This window comes from Thalassophryne amazonica, chromosome 4 (genome assembly GCF_902500255.1).
Source record: "Thalassophryne amazonica chromosome 4, fThaAma1.1, whole genome shotgun sequence".
In the NCBI taxonomy this organism is placed as follows: Eukaryota; Metazoa; Chordata; class Actinopteri; order Batrachoidiformes; family Batrachoididae; genus Thalassophryne; species Thalassophryne amazonica.
In genome coordinates this window covers 114,810,541-114,830,892 of record NC_047106.1, presented here as the reverse complement: position 1 = coordinate 114,830,892, position 20,352 = coordinate 114,810,541, and the positions used below count along the sequence as shown (strand labels likewise).

The 20,352-nt window shown below is 46.6% G+C and overlaps 1 long non-coding RNA gene across 1 annotated transcript; it reads left to right on the top strand.

The window, feature by feature from the left end:
• Positions 1–479: 479 nt before the first annotated feature.
• LOC117509261 lies at positions 480–17,334 on the top strand. The gene is made up of 3 exons (XR_004560340.1): positions 480–489; positions 8,577–8,578; positions 17,242–17,334. It is a non-coding gene; the product is annotated as an uncharacterized LOC117509261 (long non-coding RNA).
• Positions 17,335–20,352: the final 3,018 nt, after the last annotated feature.

Sequence of the window (20,352 nt, the reverse complement as noted above, 5' to 3'; positions counted from 1 at the left end):
CATTCAACGGAGAAATCTTCATTTGAAAATGACAAATTTACAGCTAACATTTAGCCCTCCGCAAATTGTCCCTCTCATCATGGACGCTGCCGAGACGTCACGGACCAGACCCTCTCCCAGCATGCATTGCGCCAATTGTAATTTGTGGATTTACGTCAGTTTGCATCTGCACCTTTTTCTTGTCTTATACGGAAGGATCTACTGTTTTTAAAATTTCATATTGTCTTGCGGCACGTTTGGTGAGTACACATTTCTTTTATTTGTGCTTGAAAATTATTTTGGGGGACTTTTTCATACGCCCGTTTGATTGAGTGGTGTCGCAATGAAAATCTACTGTCTTTCGCCTCCGGTACCATCGCGGGATATGGAGGCGAGACCCGCAAAGAATCCCAGTCATTAAAAATATATAAACCTCTCTCAGCATCCATGGAGCTCTGGGGCTCCGATTGCCGAGACTTGCGGTGCTGTGGATTTTGCCGCAAGAAGTCTGTCCTTGCAGCAACAGGTGTACCGGCCGCTTCGCATTAAAACAGCGAACGTAATCTCAGGACTTGTGCCAAGTGTGCTGCAGCTCCATTCAGTAGACAGAGAGGTGATGTCGGTGTTGTGCGCTGAATCTGGCACAACACCGGCTGCAAAGCAGACACGGGCGGTGTGAGTGGCCCGCGTTGGCGGTTATCGAGCTCGTTAATGAGCCCGCAGACTTAATAAGCGCAGCGGAGGCAGAGAGCGGGAGAGGAAGAACGGCGCGCGCTGTCGATGTCATTGCTGATCTGAGCACACAGATCTGTATCTCACATTCATTGCAGCTTACTTTTGGATGTTGAAACCAGGACGTGTATAAGTAACATTACTAACAGATAAAATCAATTTCAATGCGGGATCGGACTGAAGGCGGCAGCGCGTCGTCTTGTCCCTGACGTCATGGAAATGATACGGCTGTACAAACTGTTTTCACAGAGGGCTAAATTTTAACTGCAAATTTGTCATTTTTAAACGAAGATTTCTCCGCTGAATTACAAATTTGGGCTTACAGATTTACTTTACTGCATTCACAAGGGTCTTATAAATACATATCAGCTATTTCTTTCTGAAATCTGACCACATTTATTTTAATGCAGGTCTACTTTAAATGTTTGTTTTATTTTAGATCAGTATTATTGTTTTGGATGTGGGCTTTATAATAAACCCTGTTTGCCCAGACTTGGAGCTCTGAAATGTATGATTTTTAAATTTGATGAAAATCATGGAAGTTGTGTGATATTTGGAAACTCCAGAGCATGGCATTTTCAAAAATGTATGGCATGGCAGGGTGAGTGGTAAATTGTAGAATCCGCTCCGACTTGAGTATAACACGTGCTGCATGCACAGAATTCAGACTTTTAAATTTGGTGACAATGTGTGATATTTGGAAGGTTAGGTGCATGACATTTTCAAAACGTTATGGTGGGTCAAGAAAAGCAGTCTTGGGGAGAAACTTCCCCGTCACCACTATAGTTGAAAATTGTCCCTATGCGATAAAAGTGAGAAAACGCTTAAAAATGTAAAGCCTAAGATATTAAAAAGTGTACATATAGGTGTAATTTTACATTAGAAAATAATTTTGAAGTGATTTAAGGCATGTCAACACGATTGTGAACAAGTACAGCATGGATGTCAGCACACGTTGACTATCGTCACGGAGTCAAGCTCAACAGCTCACAGGCCTGTATCCCTCATTCATGTGAGCAAGACGACTGCTTTCCCCACCAGTTCATACATTCTGCAGGATTAATACATCATTCTGGAACGTGGACTCCCCCTGCTGGTTTTATCCACCACTGCACCTCTCATCCAAGGAGCTCTTTGTTGGTCTCTTATTTGTAAGTCATACTAATAGTCCCAAATAAATCTGTTTTTTACTCTCTCAGCGAGTGTACTGTTCACGAGTGAATCCTTTCTAGTGGTGTTTCATGGTCCTATGTGACACATTTTGGGAAGACTGAGTTAAAAATGCTAGGCACAGCTAACCAAAAAGTTAGCTTCCATAACAGTTAATCCCCTAACTAAAAAGTTAACTTTTATAAAGCTAAACCAATTAACCCCTAAAACAAAATTAGCGGAAATTACAGCAAAACAGATAACTTTTAATATTGACTCCAGCACACTGGCAGCTACTGACAACAACAAGCCAGTGCTTCTGTTTTAAATCAGCCTTTTCTCAGCAAAGGAGACCTGTTGACCAGAGAGAAATTTTCAGCCATACAGATATATCACAGGGGTCATGCACAGCAAGACAGTTTTGACTTATTGTTAAAATTTTAAACAAACTAATTCCGGACAAGTTATTGAAATAAACATCACCTCTGTCGTTTGACAAAGTGAAAATATCAGCTATTACGTTTTAAAGTAATGCACTAATTTTGAAGGTTTTAGCATTTATAGACACACATGCCAAAAGGCATTATGGGAATCAGTGGTTGGTTGGTATATGTAAAAAACAACACATTACATTACAGTAATGCTGCATTTACACATGACAAGTCACGAATGCCATGAAGTATACATTCTTGGCTGCTGATCATGAATGTAATGATTTGAGGCAGGCGTCAGGTGTCCTCAGGAACTGCTGCAACCTGTTACCACGCCTTACAATTAATGGCACGTGTTGCTGCTGAATTATCAGGAACTATTACGCACTGTCAAGAATAATGTTCCGCGCTGTTGTGCGTAACAGTGCATTGTTAAGTTCTGTCACTTTGTGAATGAGGTAAATTGTCTCCACACACACCCCCATATTCATTCATCAGCTGCTGAACAATTCAGATCACTCCAGTTTGCTCCTCAAAATCCACAGCAGAAGAAGTTTGTGATTGCATGTTTAGTTGGGCTCTGTGCCATGGAGTGGCGCAGAAAGGAGGCGGAGACAGAGAGAGCCAGATGTGTGGCTCCATGCAGCTCTTGTGTTGCGCATTTTCCCCAAACATCAGGTACATGCAGCAGGTGAAACACCTGCAGGAGCATGCAGAGGAGCACTGGAACGAAACTTTTAGCCGACTTGGTGTCACTGTCCTTCTTCAGCATACTGCAGAATGAATGTGATGCAGCAGGGTTTAATTGTGCGCACGTCAGAGAAGAACGCTGTCACACTCTATTAAAGATCACCACTAATCAAGACAGATTAACACGCTCTGTTGCGACCTCTACGACATGATGCAAAATGTGGGTGGTGCGTGACATTCATGGAAAATTTTTGACAGCAAAAACATGCTCCACAAAAAATCACGAATATCACGCACTGTTAAGAAACCTATTCAGATACATTAAGAATGTCAGGAATGTGCCAAGAATGACGCAAATATGACATTCGTAATGCGTCCTGCCAGTGTAAATGCAGCATCACTTGTGTGTTGGTTTTTACAAATAAATCTGTATTTGTAAATGTCATTTTTTTCCATTTGTTAAAAAAAAAAAAACAAAGGCAATTTGAAAACTCAAAATTCTGTTAAGTAATTCAGCACTTTTAGCGAATGTGTGGCAATTGGTATTCACACTGCCATCCAGTAGATGGCAGTGTGCTAAATGTTTCTGGTGAACGTTTCCTGAATTGGTGGTGGTGCAGACCACCTCCTGGCAGTCAAAGGTTCTGTTCCATTTTCATCCAAATAGCAGCATGATGGACAAAGAACTGACAGTTAATCACTTTTGGAAGCAAATGTTTGATGTCCATATGTGCACCTTTTGTAGGTGACATTGTTCAGTGATGAACACTTTCATTGGTTGTCTTATATTTATCTACAACTTGTATGAGCTATATAAGATAAGACTTTATTGATCTCACAGTGGAGAAATTCACGTTACGTCAGCTCTTAAAAACACACAAGATGGGTGCAAGTAGAGGAAAATGTGCATCAAACAGCGTGTGCAAGTATAAGCAATAATAATAATACAATAAAATAAGAAAATGAGGTAGAAATATATATATATATATATATATATATATATATATATATATATATATATATACTGCCCTGCCCTGCTGACCTGATCTACCGGAAAATTGGCAAGACGGCGGCATCAAGAACCACGGGCCCTCACTTGTCCGTCATGATTAACGAGGTTGGCTAGGCAGTGCATTGTCAGACGTTCTTCCCAAGCTAGCAGGCGGCGCAACTCCAGTTGCAGCGGCTACCACACACTCACATCACCTCAATTTGGAAAACGGACTGTTTCAAGTTTAGTGCACATAAACAATGTCAAATGTATATGTGTTGTCTTAATTCTGATGTATGCCATTATTACGGTAAACAAGTAATAATTGTGGATTAATTGCTGTTTGTCTGCGGAATGTGAGTGTGGCAATCTCGTTGTTGTAATGATAATAAAGCTATCCATCCATCCATCCATCCATCCAAAGTATGTGCAGGGAAGGTGGGCTGTACTTGTATTACTCAGGACAGTCATGAAATTTGGGGATGAGAATTCAGAGATTGCTATTTAGGACACAAAATAGGTGCAGGGAAGCTGGGTTGTGCTTGTGTAACAGACTATCATGAAATTTTGGGATAGGAATTCAGAGGTTTTTAATTGAGGAATAAGAGTTTTTCCACTGTTTGTGGACTCAGGCGATTTCTTTTTTTGCTGACACCTTCTCCACCTTTTGAAAAAACACAAGAGCTCACAGGAATTATACATCGGATGCCACGATTGAAGTTCAGAGATACGTACAAGACTGATCCACCCTTGCAAAGATAGGAGGATCCTCTGGTCTACTGGAATGACCACAGAAATGTTTACCCACATTTATTGTTGCTGGCTTGTTGGCCTTTCATCTCACGATATGAAGCGATTCATTCGGGACTGAAGCAGTCACTGCTTCATATGTTTTTGCTTACATCAATCGCTCTGCCGCAAAGCAAGCTTTAAAGCAATGGTTCAAAGAGAACATTCGAGTTTGAAGCAAAACACAAAAAGACAGATAGTGGAAAAAAAACAACACAAGCCAAAACATCAGGCACAAACAGGATACAAAAACAAACTGGTCAAAAACATAAGGTTTGAAAAACAAGACAAAAATACTCTGAGGACACACTGTTGAAAGAATCACAGGACACAACAATGTCACATACAGGGAGGGAACAGGGTGTGACTTAAATAGAGGGAGTGATTAAGAGGAAATGCAAGACAGGTGTGAAATGCGAGGAAGGATCTAGAACAGGTCGTGGCAAACAGGAAAGAGAACAGGAGGGAAAAACCCAATACCAAGCACCAGACATCAGACAAGAAAAGTCCCTCTACCAAAACCCCAAGCAAACAGAACAGAGCAACAACACTCCCCACAGACCCAATCATGACAAAAACATCTTGTTGTGTGGGCCGCTGAAGAGGAGGTACTGCTGGCCCACCACCACCAGAGGGCGCCCTGCCTGGAGTGCGGGCTCCAGGCACCAGAGGGCGCTGCCGCCTTATGGGAGTAGCCTGGGTGACAGCTGTCACCCATCACCAGACACAGCTGTTCCACTCAGCACAGAGGTATATCAGGAGGACGGCGTCTCCACCTCAGTGCCGAGATATCGCCTAAGACTGAGGTAATATTCTCTGCATTTATATTCTGAACAACCAGCTAAACTTGTTAAACCTTTTCAGGACTGTTGACTACTGATAGCTTCATTGCTTGGATAAGTACTCACCTTCCTGCTGTACTTTGACAAGAGGTGGAGGCGGCTTCTCCCCTCTCCGTTACTGGGTGCGGTCGCATCCACACCTGTGTGTTGTTGCTCTCTCCCGCCAGCAGTACCGGATCCGACGAGCGGAGGCAGTGGCCACCTGGGAATTCGGGACTTGGCGGTTCCAGTATTTCCAGGGTTCGGTGGCAGAGGAGATCTGGGTGGTTCCGGTTCGACTGAGACGGACGTCTCCTACCTTCGAGCCTGCCCACACGACACCAGCGGATTCGACCCCCAAATTGTGATTGTTGTATTTATTGTGCTCGTTTCACAATAGTAAACCTTGTTATTTACCTTCTCCATTGTCCGTTCATTGCGCCCCCTGTTGTGGGTCCGTGTTCCTACACTTTCACAACAGGATATCTCGGCCAGCGTCATGGACCCCGAGGGGCGTCAACCGGCTGTTGAACGGCCAATGGAAGACCAAGGCGCGGCGGAGGCTTCGGGAGGGGTAATCGGTGAGTTGCAGCGGATCCTCACCGCTTTCACCTCTCGGATCGATTTAATGACCGAGCAGCACGTTCTCCTAAACCGCAGGGTGGAGGCTCTCGCCGCACAAGTGGAGGCGCGCCCTTCGGGCGCCGCTGCGGCTCTCCCTCCCGAGGACCCTGCGCGCGAAAGTGACGTTCCACTGGTCGTTCAACGGTCCCTTCCTCCGTCCCCAGAAGCATACATAAGCCCTCCAGAGCCGTACGGAGGCTGTGTGGAGACGTGCGCGGACTTTCTGATGCAGTGTTCGCTCGTCTTCGCACAGCGTCCCGTGATGTACGCGACTGATGCTAGCAAAGTAGCTTATGTGATAAATCTGCTTCGCGGGGAGGCACGCGCTTGGGCTACAGCACTCTGGGAGCAGAACTCACGGCTCCTTCATACATACGATGGGTTTGTACGGGAGCTCAGAACGGTGTTCGATCATCCCAACAGAGGAGAGTCCGCTTCAACCGCACTACTGTCAATAAGACAGGGGCGTCGGAGCGCAGCTGCCTATGCAGTTGCCTTCCGCATCGCGGCGGCGAGATCCGGCTGGAATAGCACTGCCCTCCGCGCTGCCTTTGTAAACGGACTGTCACTGGTCCTAAAAGAGCACCTGGTGGCTAAGGACGAACCGCGGGATTTAGATGGGCTCATCGATCTAGTCATACGACTCGACAACCGGTTAGAAGAACGCCGTCGGGAACGAGGCGAAGGGCGTGGCCAGGCACGCGTCGTCCCTCTCCCTTCCGGGTCCGATCGAGCTCCGCCCTCCCCACGCTCCTCTGTTCCTGCGCTCCGTGCGCCTATGGCTCCCCCTGCTGACGAAGCTATGGACACGAGCAGGGCAACATTTAGGGCACCTGGAGCACAAAGGAGGCGGGCCCACGGAGCTTGTTATGTTTGTGGCTCGAGTGAGCATCTCGCAAACGACTGCCCCGAGCGGTTAAACTCCAACGCCCGCCCCTAGAGACTGGGCCAGGGGTGGGCCAAAATATTCACGTGGGACACACCCACATTGCTACACGACTCCCAGTCACGATCCTTTATGAGGACTCAACCCTGAAGGCCCCAGCACTGGTGGACACGGGCTCTGAGGGGAATCTGCTTGACAGTAGATGGGCCAGGGAGATAGGGCTCCCTCTGGTGGCTCTTACCTCGCCTGTGCAGGTTTGGGCGCTAGATGGCTCCCTACTCCCACCAATCACACATAAGACACCTCCAGTAACTCTGGTGGTGTCAGGTAACCACCGGGAGGTGATCGAGTTCTTTGTGACTCAGGCCACCTCCCGTGTGGTTTTGGGGTTTCCATGGATGCTAAAGCACAATCCCCGGATCGATTGGCCGTCCGGGGTAGTGGTTCAGTGGAGCGAAACCTGCCATCGGGAGTGTCTAGGTTCCTCGGTTCCTCCCGGCTCCCAAGCTAAGGAGGAGGTCCGAGTCCCGCCCAATCTGAAGGCGGTGCCGGCGGAGTACCATGACCTCGCTGACGTGTTCAGCAAGGATCTGGCTCTCACGCTTCCTCCCCACCGCCCGTATGATTGTGCCATTGATTTGGTTCCAGGCAGTGAGTTTCCGTCCAGTAGGCTGTACAACCTCTCACGGCCGGAGCGTGAATCAATGGAGACCTACATCCGGGACTCATTAGCTGCCGGGTTGATCCGGAATTCCACCTCTCCGATGGGTGCTGGTTTCTTTTTTGTGGGTAAAAAGGATGGCGGGCTTCGTCCATGCATTGATTATAGGGGGTTGAACGAAATCACGGTTCGCAATCGATACCCGTTGCCCCTGTTGGATTCGGTGTTCACCCCCTTGCATGGAGCCAATATCTTCACCAAACTTGATCTTAGGAATGCGTATCATTTGGTTCAGATCCGGAAGGGAGACGAATGGAAGACGGCATTTAACACCCCGTTGGGCCATTTTGAGTACCTGGTCATGCCGTTCGGTCTCACTAATGCTCCCGCGACCTTCCAAGCGTTGGTAAACGATGTCCTGCGGGACTTCCTGCACCGGTTCGTCTTCGTGTATCTGGACGATATACTCATCTTTTCCCCGGATCCTGAGACTCATGTCCGGCATGTCCGTCAGGTTCTGCAGCGGTTGTTGGAGAACCGCCTGTTTGTGAAGGGCGAGAAGTGTGAATTCCACCGCACTTCTTTGTCCTTCCTGGGGTTTATAATCTCCTCTAACTCCGTCGCCCCTGATCCGGCCAAGGTTGCGGCGGTGAGAGATTGGCCCCAACCTACAAGCCGTAGGAAGCTGCAACAGTTCCTCGGTTTTGCTAATTTCTACAGGAGGTTCATTAAGGGCTATAGTCAGGTAGTTAGCCCCCTGACAGCCCTGACCTCACCAAAAGTCCCCTTCACCTGGTCGGATCGGTGCGAAGCCGCGTTCAAGGAGTTGAAACGGCGCTTCTCGTCTGCACCAGTTCTGGTGCAGCCCGATCCTAGCCGCCAGTTAGTGGTTGAAGTGGATGCCTCGGACTCAGGGATAGGAGCGGTGCTCTCCCAGAGCGGGAAGACCGATAAGGTCCTTCACCCGTGTGCCTATTTTCTCGCAGGTTGACCCCCGCTGAACGGAACTATGACGTCGGCAATCGGGAACTCCTTGCTGTGAAAGAGGCCCTCGAAGAGTGGAGACATCTGTTGGAGGGAACAGCCGTGCCATTCACGGTTTTCACTGACCATCGGAACCTGGAGTATATCAGGACCGCCAAGCGGCTGAACCCCAGGCAAGCCCGCTGGTCACTGTTCTTTGGCCGTTTTGACTTCCGGATTACCTACCGTCCCGGGACCAAGAATCAGAGGTCGGATGCATTGTCCCGGGTGCACGAAGACGAAGTCAAAATGGAACCGTCGGATCCCCCGGATCCCATCATCCCGGAGTCCGCTATCGTGGCCGCCCTCACCTGGGACGTGGAGAAGACCGTCCGGGAGGCCCTGACCCGTGTCCCGGACCCCGGAAACGGACCAAAGAACAGACTATACGTCCCACCAGAGGCTAGGGCTGCAGTCCTGGACTTCTGTCACGGTTCTAAGCTCTCCTGTCACCCAGGGGTGTGAAGGACCGTGACAGTCGTCCGGCAACGCTTCTGGTGGGCATCCCTGGAGGCCGACGTCCGGGACTACGTCCAGGCCTGTACCACCTGCGCCAGGGGCAAGGCCGACCACAGAAAGACCTCAGGGCAGCTACAGCCACTGCCCGTGCCTCATCGCCCCTGGTCCCACATCGGTCTGGACTTCGTCACGGGTCTCCCGCCGTCCCAGGGAAACACCGTCGTCTTCACGATAGTGGACCGTTTCTCCAAGGCGGCCCACTTCGTGGCCCTCCCGAAGCTCCCAACGGCCCAGGAGACAGCGGACCTCCTGGTCCACCACGTCGTCCGTCTGCATGGCATACCATCAGACATCGTCTCCGATCGCGGCCCCCAGTTCACCTCACACGTCTGGAGGAGCTTCTGCCGGGAACTGGGGGCCACGGTCAGCCTCTCGTCTGGGTACCACCCCCAGACCAACGGGCAGGCAGAGCGGGCGAATCAGGAACTGGAGCAGACACTTCGCTGTGTGACAGCCGCGCACCCGACGGCCTGGAGTACCCACCTGGCCTGGATCGAGTACGCCCACAACAGCCAAGTGTCATCAGCCACCGGCCTCTCCCCGTTTGAGGTGTGCTTGGGGTATCAGCCCCCCTTGTTTCCGGTGGTTGAGGGAGAGGTCGGTGTGCCCTCGGTCCAGGCCCACCTACGGAAGTGCCGTCGGGTGTGGCGTGCCGCCCGCTCTGCCTTGTTGCAGGCCCGGACGAGGGCGAAGAAACATGCAGACCGGCGGCGAGCCCCGGCCCCCAAGTATCGTCCTGGGCAGGAGGTCTGGTTGTCCACCAAGGACATTCCTCTACAGGTTGACTCACCGAAACTCCAAGAACGGTACATCGGACCGTATAAGATCCTCAAGGTCATCAACCCCGCCGCAGTGAGGCTCCAGCTTCCGGCCTCACTGCGGATCCATCCAGTTTTTCATGTTTCCCGGATCAAGCCCCTTCACACCTCACCCCTCTGCACCCCGGGTCCGGCGCCGCCTCCTGCCCGGATCATCGACGGAGCACCGGCTTGGACTGTCCGCCGGCTCCTTGATGTCCGTCGGATGGGCCGGGGTTTTCAGTATCTGGTGGACTGGGAGGGGTACGGACCCGAGGAGCGCTCCTGGGTGAAGAAGGGTTTCATCCTGGACCCGGCCCTCCTGGCCGACTTCTACCGTCGCCATCCGGACAAGCCCGGTCGTGCGCCAGGAGGCGCCCGTTGAGGGGGGGTCCTGTTGTGTGGGCCGCTGAAGAGGAGGTACTGCTGGCCCACCACCACCAGAGGGCGCCCTGCCTGGAGTGCGGGCTCCAGGCACCAGAGGGCGCTGTCGCCTTATGGGAGTAGCCTGGGTGACAGCTGTCACCCATCACCAGACACAGCTGTTCCACTCAGCACAGAGGTATATCAGGAGGACGGCGTCTCCACCTCAGTGCCGAGATATCGCCTAAGACTGAGGTAATATTCTCTGCATTTATATTCTGAACAACCAGCTAAACTTGTTAAACCTTTTCAGGACTGTTGACTACTGATAGCTTCATTGCTTGGATAAGTACTCACCTTCCTGCTGTACTTTGACAAGAGGTGGAGGCGGCTTCTCCCCTCTCCGTTACTGGGTGCGGTCGCATCCACACCTGTGTGTTGTTGCTCTCTCCCGCCAGCAGTACCGGATCCGACGAGCGGAGGCAGTGGCCACCTGGGAATTCGGGACTTGGCGGTTCCAGTATTTCCAGGGTTCGGTGGCAGAGGAGATCTGGGTGGTTCCGGTTCGACTGAGACGGACGTCTCCTACCTTCGAGCCTGCCCACACGACACCAGCGGATTCGACCCCCAAATTGTGATTGTTGTATTTATTGTGCTCGTTTCACAATAGTAAACCTTGTTATTTACCTTCTCCATTGTCCGTTCATTGCGCCCCCTGTTGTGGGTCCGTGTTCCTACACTTTCACAACACATCTTTAAATATTGAAACAAACTGACAACGTAACAGACAGACAGATACTTTATTTCTCCCAAAGGAAATTTTTGACTTCAAGTAGCAAAAAGGTATTACCAATACCTGATCTTAAATAAAGAGTGCAATTACCAAAAATGCATAAAGTCCACACAAATAGGATTAAAACATACAAAACACACAAAAACTTTAAATATGGTTAGAAAAAAAAAAAAAAAAGAACATAAAAAAAAATCTGTGCAAAGAGCTAATCTAGCCAGTAAAAGACAGACAGTGGGTTGGTCTGATGTGGTGTTTGGGGCAGAGTGAGGCAGACTCAAGTTGAAAAGTCCATCACACTCCTCCCCTTCTGTTTGGAGTTGGACAGCTGGACGGCCTTGGGGTAAAAGGACCTCATCAGCCTGTCTGTTGACCGTGGCAGGAGTCTGCTCCTCTGTCTGGTGAAGGTTCTGTGTCGTAGGTAGGTGTCATTGTCCTAAATTGTCAGCATTCTGTGCAGGGTCCTTCTCTCTGACACTGTTGTGAGACACTCCAGTTCAGTGCCAACAACAGAGCCCATCTTCCTCACCATCCTGCCCAGTTGCCCAGCGTCCGTCTTCTTTATGCTGCATCCCCACATGAACACAAACTGATCATCAATCAATCAATCAATCAATTTTATTTATATAGCGCCAAATCACAACAAACAGTTGCCCCAAGGCGCTTTATATTGTAAGGCAAGGCCATACAATAATTACGTAAAAACCCCAATGGTCAAAACGACCCCCTGTGAACAAGCACTTGGCGACAGTGGGAAGGAAAAACTCCCTTTTAACAGGAAGAAACCTCCAGCAGAACCAGGCTCAGGGAGGGGCAGTCTTCTGCTGGGACTGGTTGGGCCTGAGGGAGAGAACCAGGAAAAAGACATGCTGTGGAGGGGAGCAGAGATCAATCACTAATGATTAAATGCAGAGTGGTGCATACAGAGCAAAAAGAGAAAGAAACACTCAGTGCATCATGGGAACCCCCCAGCAGTCTAAGTCTATAGCAGCATAACTAGGGGATGGTTCAGGGTCACCTGATCCAGCCGTAACTATAAGCTTTAGCAAAAAGGAAAGTTTTAAGCCTAATCTTAAAAGTAGAGAGGGTGTCTGTCTCCCTGATCTGAATTGGGAGCTGGTTCCAGAGGAGAGGAGCCTGAAAGCTGAAGGCTCTGCCTCCCATTCTACTTTTACAAACCCTAGGAACTACAAGTAAGCTTGCAGTCTGAGAGCGAAGCGCTCTATTGGGGTGATATGGTACTATGAGGTCCCTAAGATAAGATGGGACCTGATTATTCAAAACCTTATAAGTAAGAAGAAGAATTTTAAATTCTATTCTAGAATTAACAGGAAGCCAATGAAGAGAGGCCAATATGTGTGAGATATGCTCTCTCCTTCTAGTCCCCGTTAGTACTCTAGCTGCAGCATTTTGAATTAACTGAAGGCTTTTCAGGGAACTTTTAGGACAACCTGATAATAATGAATTACAGTAGTCCAGCCTAGAGGAAATAAATGCATGAATTAGTTTTTCAGCATCACTCTGAGACAAGACCTTTCTAATTTTAGAGATATTGCATAAATGCAAAAAAGCAGTCCTACATATTTGTTAAATGCGCTTTGAATGACATATCCTGATCAAAAATGACTCCATGATTTCTCACAGTATTACTAGAGGTCAGGGTAATGCCATCCAGAGTAAGGATCTGGTTAGACACCATGTTCTAAGATTTGTGGGGCCAAGTACAATAACTTCAGTTTTATCTGAGTTTAAAAGCAGGAAATTAGAGGTCATCCATGTCTTTATGTCTGTAAGACAATCCTGCAGTTTAGCTAATTGGTGTGTGTCCTCTGGCTTCATGGATAGATAAAGCTGGGTATCATCTGCGTAACAATGAAAATTTAAGCAATGCCGTCTAATAATACTGCCTAAGGGAAGCATGTATAAAGTGAATAAAATTGGTCCTAGCACAGAACCTTGTGGAACTCCATAATTAACCTTAGTCTGTGAAGAAGATTCCCCATTTACATGAACAAATTGTAATCTATTAGATAAATATGATTCAAACCACCGCAGTGCAGTGCCTTTAATACCTATGGCATGCTCTAATCTCTGTAATAAAATTTTATGGTCACAGTATCAAAAGCAGCACTGAGGTCTAACAGAACAAGCACAGAGATGAGTCCACTGTCTGAGGCCATAAGAAGATCATTTGTAACCTTCACTAATGCTGTTTCTGTACTATGATGAATTCTAAAACCTGACTGAAACTCTTCAAATAGACTATTCCTCTGCAGATGATCAGTTAGCTGTTTTACAACTACCCTTTCAAGAATTTTTGAGAGAAAAGGAAGGTTGGAGATTGGCCTATAATTAGCTAAGATAGTTGGGTCAAGTGATGGCTTTTTAAGTAATGGTTTAATTACTGCCACCTTAAAAGCCTGTGGTACATAGCCAACTAATAAAGATAGACTGATCATATTTAAGATCGAAGCATTAAATAATGGTAGGGCTTCCTTGAGCAGCCTGGTAGGAATGGGGTCTAATAGACATGTTGATGGTTTGGATGAAGTAACTAATGAAAATAACTCAGAACAATCTGAGAGAAAGAGTCTAACCAAATACCGGCATCACTGAAAGCAGCCAAAGATAACGATACGTCTTTGGGATGGTTATGAGTAATTTTTTCTCTAATAGTTAAAATTTTATTAGCAAAGAAAGTCATGAAGTCATTACTAGTTAAAGTTAAAGGAATACTCGGCTCAATAGAGCTCTGACTCTTTGTCAGCCTGGCTACAGTGCTGAAAAGAAACCTGGGGTTGTTCTTATTTTCTTCAATTAGTGATGAGTAGTAAGATGTCCTAGCTTTAAGGAGGGCTTTTTATAGAGCAACAGACTCTTTTTCCTCTCCAACTTACGGGTTATCTGCTTTAAGCTGCGAGTTTGTGAGTTATACCACGGAGTCAGGCACTTCTGATTTAAAGCTCTCTTTTTCAGAGGAGCTACAGCATCCAAAGTTGTCTTCAATGAGGATGTAAAACTATTGACGAGATACTCTATCTCACTTACAGAGTTTAGGTAGCTACTTTGCGCTGTGTTGGTATATGGCATTAGAGAACATAAAGAAGGAATCATATCCTTAAACCTAGTTACAGCGCTTTCTGAAAGACTTCTAGTGTAATGAAACTTATTCCCTACTGCTGGGTAGTCCATCAGAGTAAATGTAAGTGTTATTAAGAAATGATCAGACAGAAGGGAGTTTTCAGGGAATACTGTTAAGTCTTCAATTTCCATACCATAAGTCAGAACAAGATCTAAGATATGATTAAAGTGGTGGGTGGACTCATTTACATTTTGAGCAAAGCCAATTGAGTCTAATAATAGAATAAATACAGTGTTGAGGCTGTCATTCTCAGCATCTGTGTGGATGTTAAAATCGCCCACTATAATTATCTTATCTGAGCTAAGCACTAAGTCAGACAAAAGGTCTGAAAATTCACAGAGAAACTCACAGTAACGACCAGGTGGATGATAGATAATAACAAATAAAACTGGTTTTTGGGACTTCCAATTTGGATGGACAAGACTAAGAGTCAAGCTTTCAAATGAATTAAAGCTCTGTCTGGGTTTTTGATTAATTAATAAGCTGGAATAGAGATTGCTGCTAATCCTCCGCCTAGGCCCGTGCTACGAGCATTCTGGCAGTTAGTGTGACTCGGGGGTGTTGACTCATTTAAACTAACATATTCATCCTGCTGTAACCAGGTTTCTGTAAGGCAGAATAAATCAATATGTTGATCAATTATTATATCATTTACTAACAGGGACTTAGAAGAGAGAGACCTAATGTTTAATATACCACATTTAACTGTTTTAGTCTGTGGTGCAGTTGAAGGTGCTATATTATTTTTTCTTTTTGAATTTTTATGCTTAAATAGATTTTTGCTGGTTATTGGGGGTCTGGGAGCAGGCACCGTCTCTACGGGGATGGGGTAATGAGGGGATGGCAGGGGGAGAGAAGCTGCAGAGAGGTGTGTAAGACTACAACTCTGCTTCCTGGTCCCAACCCTGGATAGTCACGGTTTGGAGGATTTAAGAAAATTGGCCAGATTTCTAGACATGAGAGCTGCTCCATCCAAAGTGGGATGGATGCCGTCTCTCCTAACAAGACCAGGTTTTCCCCAGAAGCTTTGCCAATTATCTATGAAGCCCACCTCATTTTTTGGACACCACTCAGACAGCCAGCAATTCAAGGAGAACATGCGGCTAAACATGTCACTCCCGGTCCGATTGGGGAGGGGCCCAGAGAAAACTACAGAGTCCGACATTGTTTTTGCAAAGTTACACACCGATTCAATGTTAATTTTAGTGACCTCCGATTGGCGTAACTGGGTGTCATTACTGCCGACGTGAATTACAATCTTACCAAATTTACGCTTAGCCTTAGCCAGCAGTTTCAAATTTCCTTCGATGTCGCCTGCTCTGGCCCCCGGAAGACAGTTTACTATGGTTGCTGGTGTCGCTAACTTCACATTTCTCAAAACAGAGTCGCCAATAACCAGAGTTTGATCCTCGGCGGGTGTGTCGCAGAGTGGGGAAAAAACGGTTAGAAATGTGAACGGGTTGGCGGTGTACACAGGGCTTCTGTTTAGGGCTACGCTTCCTCCTCACAGTCACCCAGTCGGCCTGCTTTTCCTGGCTGCTCGGGATCTGCCAGAGGGAAACTAACGGCGGCTAAGCTACCTTGGTCCGCACCGACTACAGGGGCCTGGCTAGCTGTAGAATTTTCCACGGTGCGGAGCCGAGTCTCCAATTCGCCCAGCCTGGCCTCCAAAGCTACGAATAAGCTACACTTATTACAAGTACCATTACTGCTAAAGGAGGCCGAGGAATAACTAAACATTTCACACCCAGAGCAGAAAAGTGCGGGAGAGACAGGAAAAACCGCCATGCTAAACCGGCTAAGAGCTAGTAGCTGCGCTAAGCTAGCGGATTCCTAAAAACACACAAAGTGAATAATGTGTAAATAATTTAGAGGTGATTCAGCAGAGGGAGTGCTTTAGTTAAAGCACGTGAAGATTACACTGTGAAACAAATTGTTATCTAGGTAACTAGATCAATCTAACTGCGCAGATTAAACAGCTAACAGATACAGCAAAACACCACTGTGCTCCGGAACAGGAAGTGATACAATACCGCAGTGAGAGCCAACCACCAGAAGAGGCCTAGAACATAAAGAAGGAATCATATCACTACATAGGTGAGACTAAGCAACCTTTACACAAAAGGCAATACCAGCACCGCAGAGAGGGCGCCAGTGGACCTCAGTCTGCAGTTCATCTCCACCTTAAAGACACTAACCATACGTTTGAGGACAAGGAAGTTAAAATATTAGCCAGACAGAAGAAATGGTTTGAGAGAGGGGTCAAGGAGGCATTCTTTGTGAAATGTTTGATACCCAGCCTTAACCGGGGAGGGGGTCTGAGACACGCTTTATCCCCTGTTTACAATGGGGTACTCAGGTCAAAGCAGTTTCAGTCTTTTGTTCATGGTAATGAGTCATTCACGTCATCAGCAGAGGTCGTCAAGGGAGCCACCAGGAGAGGGTCCATCCCATCATTAGGAGGGACAGCTGCCCTGTCATTAGGAGGGTGCTAACTAGAGCACAATAGGCGCTAATTAGAGCTATTGTTTAGTCACTAGCCTATAGCAGTCTGCCTCTCGGTAGGAGGGGTCTGGTTAGGTTTAAAAACTCCAGCTTTTGTGACTTCTTGATTATTCTTCTCCACAAGAGTTAAGACAGAAGTCAGACCACCAGAGCAAGAATTTTAGCTGAGGAAGCTTCTGCGATTTGAAGCGAAACGTCCTCGCGTCAAGCAACCCAGTCCAGTCGAAGATTCAAGCTTCTCTACTATGGAAACCACCTGGACAACTGAGAGCCTACACAGAAACATGTTGAACTAATGATCAACCTTTACTTGAATATGGCAGCATTGCATGAATAATTAGCACATCAGTTAAAGCTGTACGGTCTTTCAAATTTCTCAAAACTGACAAAATTTAGTTTCTACCGAAATCCAAGCATTAAATGTGGGATGTAGGTTTATTTTTGAGAAAATTACAGCTAACTTTAATGAAGGGAATATATTTATCTGGGTTTGGGGGTTCATAGCAAAGACTGTATTTTGCTTCACTGCCATCATTCAAATGAACTGCAGAAGGAAGTGCGGGTGCACATGCATTCAGTACTTGAATGTTTCCCATAATCCCCCTGGTGGACCCCTGCACTTCCCAGAATGCACCACGGTGCCAGCAGAGTTCCACCGTTTCAAAGCCATGTAAATGTTGGCTCGCGAGGATGTGGATGGCATTGATTCAGCGAGTTCACAAGTGATTATGATGACAACACGTTCTCTCAAATTGAGAGGGTTATCTAGAGGAGGTGTAGCACCTGTGATGAACTTCTGCTGTGCCTCGAGAGCAAAGTTTCTGTTTAAAATTGTTTATAGTTCAGCAACATCAGGAGTTGGTTGAGTACATCAGCAGTTTTTTGCAAAAAAAACTACTGAACAGGAGTTAGCTAACATGTGACTCACCCTAACTGAAACTACTGAATTTCCACCCTGAGTGAAGGTTGAAACCTGGAAGGGATTTACTTTTTGTATTTGCCTTAATCCTGTTTTCTCACTTTTTGACAAACTTGTGGCCAACATGTGACTAACCCGAACTAAAACAGCTGAATTTACAAACCGTGTTTAAGGTGATACCTGAAAGGGGAAAGAAAACCGCATGAGGGGCACAGACAGACAGATCTACCGAATATGAAAGTCATATCCCAAGCAAAATGTCATCCTGGGCCCAGCAGTCGTATCAAATAACACAGTTACGTATTGAAATTGAAAATGGGTTTACTCATAGACACACACACACACAGAAAAAAAACATTCATAGACACAAAAAGAGACCATTCATAGACATATGAAGAACCATTAATTATTCAATATGTAACAGACAACCAAAACCAAAATATAGCACTTTATCAAAACACAGCTCTTATTACTCATTATACTGATGTGCTGGTCCGACAGCAAGACATCAGGAAAACAATCTTTTCATGAAGACGTTTGTAGGCCTTGTCTTGCACTCTGTTGAGATGTCCCTCTCATAAGAATGTGGAGGTGAAGATGACATCAGTTGCTTCTTGGTGCAGGATGTGGATGAGGAGGTACATATTGTACATACTGGCTCTGTGGTATGAACATCTGGAAATACTGGTGACACACTTTAGATGATTCCACTGGTCACAGCTGTCACAGGTGATGGCCAAATGATGACTGTGGACTGGTTTATGGCAGATAGCAGCTCTTTTATATATGATGCTTCTTTTAACACAGGTGTGATCTCTCAGAAGTTTGAGTTGACATCTTCACACTTCCTTTGACACATTCTATCAGGAAATCATTTTAATTTTATAGTTTTGGTGTCTATGAATGGTCTTTTTGTTTATAAATTTTGCACATTGTGTCTATGAATGGTCTTTTTTTTTTTTTTTTGTCTATCAATGGTCCGTGTCTACGAATTGTCTGGTTACCTTCAAATGTATTAAACGCTGTTTTCCTTGTCACAACTAAAAAATAAACAGCTGAAAGTGTCTATTTCCATCATTTTTTTTCCTTCGTACAGTGCTCTTTTGTTGTCTGTAACACACATTACACCTGCTAAGTGATGACTGCATTTTTAAGAGAATCATATATTTGGGGCAGAGCAGAACCTTCTTTGCAACAACTTCATACACTAATGTTGGAAGCATATGAGAAAACTAGAAATTCTGGAGGTGTTTCATGTGTCTAAAGAATTTGTCTCATGAAATGTCCAACTCCAGGTGCTCAGTTGGGTGTCCAGATAACCAGCTGCAGACAGACATATTACTGTCAGCTGTGTTGTGTGGGCCGCTGAAGAGGAGGTACTGCTGGCCCACCACCACAAGATGGCGCCCTGCTTGAAGTGCGGGCTTCAAGCACGAGAGGGCGTCGGAGCGACCAGGAGTGACAGCTGTCACTCATCATCCGTACCAGCTGTCACTCATCCACTACTCATCACCACCACCATAAAGGCCGGACTGCAACTCCACCTCCCCACCAATCAGGTAATTTTCTCTGCTGACTTAAAATTCGAGTATTAGTCTGATCTCTTTTTGCAGCCGTTTTCCTGGGACGGATACCCTGTCTGCGGAGTTGGCGTTTGGTGTGGACTGCGACGGCTTCGCCTCACACCCCACCCAGATAAGTGGTTATCTCAGGAGCTGCACGAGTGTGTGATTGGAGGTGGAGGTTCTCCCTCCTTTACTGAATACAGACTGTGGGATTACTGAGTGTGCGACCTCACACTCATCTGGACTGTCTTTGTTCTCTGCCAGCAGTACCGGGTCTGACTGCTGAAGACAGCGGCCACCTGGGGCGCAGGGCTTGGCGGCTCCGGTGTTCTTCAGCTCGTTGGCGGTGGAAGCTGTGTGGATCCGGCTTTTCTCTCGCCAGGCGTCTTCTATCGTCGAGCCTGCCCACACGTCACCTGGTGTATGATTGACAGTCACTGTATTGTTATTGTCTGTACATCGTTGTGTGATTCACAACATTAAATTGTTACTTTTTGGCTTATCATTGTCCGTTCATTAACGCCCCCCTGTTGTGGGTCCGTGTCCCGACACTTTCACAACAAGCTGGACCTGGAGGGATGTAAAAATATGTCTTAGAGATTATTTTAATGAAAGCTCATATATTCTGTCACATTAGTTCATACATTATAATTAACTAAAGTTACGCACCTGGAGATCTGCCCTGACCAGCACTGCATGAACACCCTGCTGTTTATTCCACCTGATGCTGAAACTCAAACCCAGGCTCAGTGATCAGAGGGGTATCCAGCAAATGCGATTAAGCCAAACCACCGCTTATTTTGACAAGTCACAACTTTTATTGGTTGAGCTAATAGAATTAATAAATGGAATAGTGTTGACAGTGTTGAATGCTTGGTCTAAAAAGTAAAGGTCAAACAAAGTCTACGTCTATTGGATTCTATGACATGTGACATATGTTACCCTGTAACGTGATAAGTAAGGATGATACATGGTC